This window comes from Syngnathus floridae, chromosome 3 (genome assembly GCF_059516105.1).
Source record: "Syngnathus floridae isolate MCC-2025c chromosome 3, RoL_Sflo_1.0, whole genome shotgun sequence".
In the NCBI taxonomy this organism is placed as follows: domain Eukaryota; kingdom Metazoa; phylum Chordata; class Actinopteri; order Syngnathiformes; family Syngnathidae; genus Syngnathus; species Syngnathus floridae.
The window spans coordinates 21,693,495-21,700,000 of NC_142415.1; the positions used below are offsets into that span (position 1 = coordinate 21,693,495).

Below are 6,506 nucleotides of genomic sequence, written 5' to 3' on the forward strand. Positions count from 1 at the left end.
CCAAAAGAAGCCATGGAAGCCCAAGCCGTGGCATTACCTCGATGTATAAATTCTCAGATGAGCTTTTATGTGGGGATCAGGAGCAGATTGTTACTTTCGCAAAGAGCTTTGGATTTCCCACCACTTTAATTCATCTTTGGTACGTGTGACTTTTAGCCATCGTATTTTTTGGAAAATTCCCATCAAATCTTCTTAATGTTATTGAATCGAAGTATCATTTTGTGGCTTGGTGATGAAGTCATTTGAAGTGAGCACTTATTTCTCTTTCTTCCTCTTACGACTTGGAAAAATCCATCTGCCTTATGCCTTTGGTTACCATGACAACCAAGGCATTGGAAACTGGGGTGAACGTTGTCATTTGCATAAGACCTAAGCGAGTACTTTCAACTAGTGTTAAATGCCCTCCAATTAATTTTTTTCTTTCACATCATCACGATTCTATTTCAAGTTGCCAAACAAGATTATTTATCACCATGACAAACCAACCTTTGAGACACCAGAGAGAAATGAATCCGTTTTTCTCAGCAATATCTCTTTAGAATTGATCCTGATGTATTGATGTTATATTTGATTTTCATTATTCAATTTCCGTCCCTTTCAGGGTGACTCAGCTGAGGAGGGAGGGTGATGCAGAGTCTCTCTATTCATGAGCTGTCACTGCTGATGGGCTTTGCTGTACGACCACCAAATTATAGCCTTTCTGTATTAGGGGTGTGACTACCAAGCCAAGGCTCTTATTAAGTAATGAAGGAACTTGTCAAGAAAAGGAAAAACAGTAGCTATTTTCTTCATCCATCAAAAATAAAAGGGCTATGATTACTCATCACGGATTACTTTGTGCAGCTGCCGCCCTCTCACCGCTTATTAAAACCATTAAAATCATTACAATTATTAAAAGTATTACAATTATTATTATTATTATTTGAATTATTATTTTTGCTGTAAAAGCTACCTGTTGACAATGCACCAGCACGAAATCAATTTAAAGGAGTCTAAAGAGAGCAACGTTATCTTCTTGCCTAAAATACGGCCGTTAACACTAATCAAAGTTATCGATGAAGGATATTTTTGCAGATTGCGGTGAGGTTTGGCTTCTGAGTAGCACTGTGAAAAAGAGCAAGTGATTAGACAGCCAGAGGGGGAAAAAAAAGTCTGTTTTAAGAGGTTACAATGTCATTAATGCGTAAATGTGTCCTGGATTACAAAACATTGATCGGTGAAAATGTTGGCTTTGCCTGTCTCTATTACTCTTCCCCTGCCTCTGTGGGGATTTGGACTTTTCACCTTCAACATCCATTAGAATTCCTGACAGACTAATCACCGTTCTCGATATTGTCTTTGACTGCATCTTTTCTGTTGCGGGAGTGTCAAACTCATTTTTTGTTGCGGGCCACATCGTAGTTATGATTTCTCTTATGTTATCATACGCACAACAGAATCCAGCCAGCATCAAAAAGGTATGACAATTTTCAAATTTATTTTCAAAGTGGGGTTTTAAAAAAAATTGCAATAGCTCACTGAAAGATAATTTACGATTTTGATATTTTAACAAGAAACACTGAGTAACTTTGCGGGCCACATCAAATGATGTGGCGGACCGGAACAGGCCCCCGGGCCTTGACTTTGACACCTGTGCTGTAAATGATTGGGTTCGCTTGTGTTTAGATGCCTGGTTGCTTTCAGTCTTTGTCACATTGTTGTTGCTGTCACGTTATTTTGGTCCGTCATGCGGTGTGTTTTGTTTTCCAACGTTTTACTTTGAGTTTTGGATTGTGAGTCATCCTCAGCAGGTCCTCAATCCTGCCACAATAGACTTTGATAAAGTTCACCTCCCTTCCTCAGCAGAAAAACTCCTCAAATGTTATGAATATGGATGTGTAATAGTAAATACATTTTTTTTTCTGCCGTGTCACATTTAAAGAGGGTCATATAAATAAAATGAGCGAACATTGCTGAGCAAAGTGGATAACATATCAAGCAGCCGAGTGTTAAATTCTGACGGGAAGCCTGATGTGACACGGTCCATCTCCCTGACAATGGAAAGTTTAATCATCTCTCCTCAGCTCGCTTTGGATAAATCACTTCTTTTAATAAAGTGTCTCCGGGAAATTCAAGGCTTTCCGAGGAAGGTGTGATCGACTGCCAATGTCAAATATTTGCGTACGTTCTTTACTAACAATATGCTGGCTCGTTGTTTTTTTTTTTTGGTCATGGAAGGTTCTGCCAAAATAAAGTAACAAGGAAGGTAAATAAAATAAGGTATTATATTTTCTAACCTCGTCGTTAGGATACTCCTCCGTAAAGTGGTTTAAAAAAATAAATTATTCTTTGTACTGTTTTTACAGCTCTTTTTTACTGCAAAATACAAACTCAGCTTGGCTCCGCGGTTTCCATCACATCTCAGTTTGAGGCGGTCGGTAGCTGGGGAAACTGCCAAAAAAACATGCCGCATTAGCAGCAGCTATCAAAACAACACACAAAATAACCATTATTGGTGAAGGCAAAAGAAAAACAAAGCCGCTGTAGCAAACTGATGGCTGATTTTTTTAAGGTGCTATCAAAGATATCATGTTAAGCTAATGTCAAGTTGTGTTTCACATTTAGCGATAGCAGCGCCATGATTTTGGTCGACCCATCACGAATGGTCCAAATATGTTTGAGCCTGGAGGACATAATGATATCATCCTTCCTGCTCTCTAAATCTTACAGCTAAATAAAAACCAAGAATGCCCCCCACTCCATTTTTCTTTGAGCCTGCCCGATTCGCTAACGATTAAGATGGTCAGCAGAAATAACAATATAAGTACTCAGAGTTGCATTGTTCCCCGTTTTCAAAGTCTCTAATGGCTTCTGAGAAGAAGAATGCTCTTTTTTTTTTTTTCTTCGCAGAATTCTGCACACACAGAGACTATCTTAGCAGAAAATATACACCATTCTTCTCTTTGAAAATGTATGAAAGTGTGGCACTTTAATTTAAACTGACCTTTGACTTGAAAGCTTTCGTTTTCAAAGAGAAACATTTGCTGTGCATTTTTTTTTCTTTGCCTGACTCATGGGATATAATCCTCAATGCCATGATTAATCTCAAAGGGGAGACTGAAAAAATGGAAAAGAGAACACAGCAGTCTCAAAAGGATTTTATAGGGTTAAGGTTAAGGATTAGGATTTTTAAAATGGCAAACCAAAGACCCCCTGCGATTTTATTTGCCACTTTCCGATAATTGCTAACTGTCAGCATCTGCAAACTTCAAATGAAATTACAATCGAATGTTCTTCTCAGTTCAAATCTAGAGAAAGTGGAGAGAGGGGCAGAAAAAATGTGGGTCATTCGTGGCACCATCATGATGCTAGAGCACAGAGTGAATCATAAACACGGCCTTCAGTAAATGACTTTTGGACACCTCCAGTGCACAATAGACAGCCAAACGTCAAAACTCGGACAAATGAACACACGCACGCGTCTCAAAAACTAGCCCATGACATTTCACAACTGTCACCGAAGCCCCCAGCAAAGTGATTGAAGAAAAGGCCATCAATCGGGGGATTAGGGGACTGAGTTGAACAGATTTTCATTACTCTGATCTGTTTATAAGGATGTCTTCTTAATGGGCACAGGAATGGAAAGGAAGCGCAATGTGCGTGTGTGTGTGTACGAGCGAAAGAGGTCATCCATCACTGAAGGACCTCTGAGGAGGCGAGGCAGCAGAAGGGAAGGTTAATGTCAGTTGGGAGGCGACTGAAGCGAACATCTATTCCTATCCAAGTCTCGCGTGGCAAGGATAAGCGATTTCGCCGCTGCCTTCCACTGCTCTTGTTGCAGTCATAGAGCCAAGCGAGATCACCAAGGTCGCTTGCCTTTAATAACCAGTGACAGGATTTTATTTTGAAAATTCCAGTAATATTCCAAGTTGGGCAATTTAACCAAATATTAAGTTTTTCTAATGTGAAAATTGGCTTCCTTGCAGCCAGTAGTCTTTTTGCATTTTTTTTCTCAATTTTCAATGTTTTGGGTTTCCTAGTTGAAACCACACAGACCAGGTGATAGCTGCTAAAACTTTTGTCATTGGTGTAATGTAATGTAATGTTCCTAATTTAATCTCTGTAGCACTTCTGTAGCAACAGTTTCAAAATGTATAGTAAGTTTCCCTCTTTGCCACCACCTTGTACTATTTTGAAATCGGCAAAACAGATTGACTCAAAGCTGCTTTCCGTTTGTGTGGCTAATTTGAGGCAATTTCTTTCATCCTCCTTTCGACCGAGGTTGTACTTTGAGAGGCTGCCATCGAACGACGGCTCCAGAAACGGAGACCTCCTCACCTCCGGCGTGTCATTGCTCGAGCATTTTCTCAGCGCTTATCTCGGAATGCTTGTTGCATTCAACCTTTATGTTGTGGTTCAAGTGGGAAAAATCAGAGTGGGTTTTCCAGTCACACTGACATATTTCATTCCAAGCACACCCTACGTTTCTTCCTATGTGTCTCCCACACGTACGGCCTGTTGCATTTAATCTGACAAGTTTTAGCTCCCTTCCGTCTGTCTACCCGTGAAAGGAGTTTATCCTCCTATTCAGGAGTGGATAAACAGCACTGGCAGTCAGAAAACAGACGGGATTTGGGATCTGTGTCCGATGTGATGCAATAAAACATGAACCGAGCACAAGCGGAGTGTTCAACTAGTTTGAAACCCTAACCCTAGTTTGAAACCCTAACCCTGGTTTAAAACCCTAATTTGAAACCCTAGCACTGCTTTAAAACTCTAGTGTGAAACCCTAATCTTAGTTTTAAACCCTAACTTGAAACCCCAATCCTGGTTTAAACCCTCGTTTGAAATCCTAACACAGGTTTAAAACCCTAGTTTGGAACCCTAACCCCCCTATCTTGGGGTCACCAAATCTGGTCCTCAAAGACTCTATCCAACCTCTTTTAGATGCAGCACTATGACACCTGATACAAATGATTGATCTTTATTTTGCATAGAGCCCACTTCCTTTCTTCAACAGTCTCCCGGACGTATCTCTGAGGTCGCAGCACATTGCAGGCAGCCCCTTCGACGTTCTCCAACTCTTTTTCAGTTGTTTGATGTCGCAATTGGATGACTGCAACATGGACAGCAGCACCTGAAATGCAAATGTACAACCTGGATTGAAAAAAATAATCCAATAGAACACACTTGTGCATACGTACCTGTCAATATGAACTGTATACATCAAAATCTTTAAATGTGAAATTGTGGAGAAATGCATGTTGATTCATTTCCCCCTCACGTTATGCTTGGCTTAAAAACAAATGGGGCCACATGAAGGTGGCCCCTCTGTGAAAAGCATATCGCCACATCAGGCCACGTCAAATTTGAAATTTCACTCGCCTGGACTTTGAAGCAAACCTGACACTGTGGTTGGCCCAACCTCATACAGTTGGGGCAGAATGACAGGAGAAGTGCTGCACTGCTCCAACAATGTGGCAGCTTGACGGACAGCCGAGGTTACAAGATGACTGGATGCCTGAAGAATGACAGCTCAACTGACATTAAATGGAAAACCAGCCAGTGAAAGGTGGCTCCGATGGTCAAACTCCATTATGACGTCACTAAAAACCTTTCAGGACCTGATTCGTTGTTCATCAAAAGCCACAACTGAAAGACAATAAGGCAAGTATTTTTTTTTCTTGCATTAAAGTTTAGTTTTAAAATCTAATGCACAATTTTCTTCACAACACTAATTTGCTTCATCTTCAAATAATTAAATCCAACCTCCAGATGGTAAGTTAGCACTCTCAAAAGGCGTCTCACTCATTAAATGGCTAATGTTTTACTGACACCTTGTGGTAGATTATGGAATTGCAACCAGACGTTGGTAGTTTGTACAAATCTTTATTCAGAGACGACTAAAACAAGGGCAGCAATAATTCCAGCTTTGGGAGTTGTTGAAGGAGCCTGCTTTGATTTTGATACTTTTTGCTTGCAGCAGGACACCGATGGACGGTTTTGGTCCTCTTGACTCCTTCAGTCCATCCTCTGGATACAGCATCTCAACCTCAAAGAATAAAAAGGAGAAAAGAGTTGTGATATATAAAAAAAAACTGTAAATCAGCAATGAATAAATATTTTTTATATAGTGTAATAAAGAAGGCAAAGCTCAAGAATGGAAGATTTGAGTCAGATGGCCCCTGTGCACAGCGTGCGTCATCAGGTTGAATCAGATTGAAGTGTTCATGCCACTGCAACACACTCCAATCGATTAAGTGCAACTCATCACTCTCATATCCACTTCCAGGCTTGCAAAGCTTCCTCTAAATATATTTAAAGATTGGAAAGGATCACTCAAGGATTTTTGACCCCCAATGAGCCATGCATGGAGCTAACTGCTGCACCCACGTGTAAACTGGTAAGCTACTGAAGTCATTCACCAAGATGTACGTTTATTATTTTACAAGGTGACGAACCATTATTGCAGAACCGTGTCAATAAAGCACTTAGAAGATCTTTGGTTTTGCAATGAGCCATTGCAA

General features: G+C 40.4%; 1 long non-coding RNA gene and 1 other non-coding gene across 4 annotated transcripts in view; both read right to left on the minus strand.

Moving 5' to 3' along the window:
• Positions 1-4,984: 4,984 nt before the first annotated feature.
• Positions 4,985-6,506, minus strand: part of LOC148401120 (uncharacterized) — a 2,211-nt gene continuing 689 nt past the window's right edge. The window contains exons 2-3 of one of the 3 annotated variants that reach the window (XR_015857374.1): positions 5,383-6,031; positions 4,985-5,310 (exon numbers count right to left, since the gene is read on the minus strand). This is a non-coding gene — a long non-coding RNA (uncharacterized LOC148401120). Of the gene's footprint in view, positions 6,032-6,506 lie in introns of all 3 variants that reach the window. The other 2 variants (XR_015857373.1, XR_015857375.1) reach the window with 2 other exon arrangements.
• On the minus strand, positions 6,148-6,260 carry LOC148401121 (small nucleolar RNA SNORD67). The gene has a single exon (XR_015857806.1). It is a non-coding gene; the product is annotated as a small nucleolar RNA SNORD67 (small nucleolar RNA).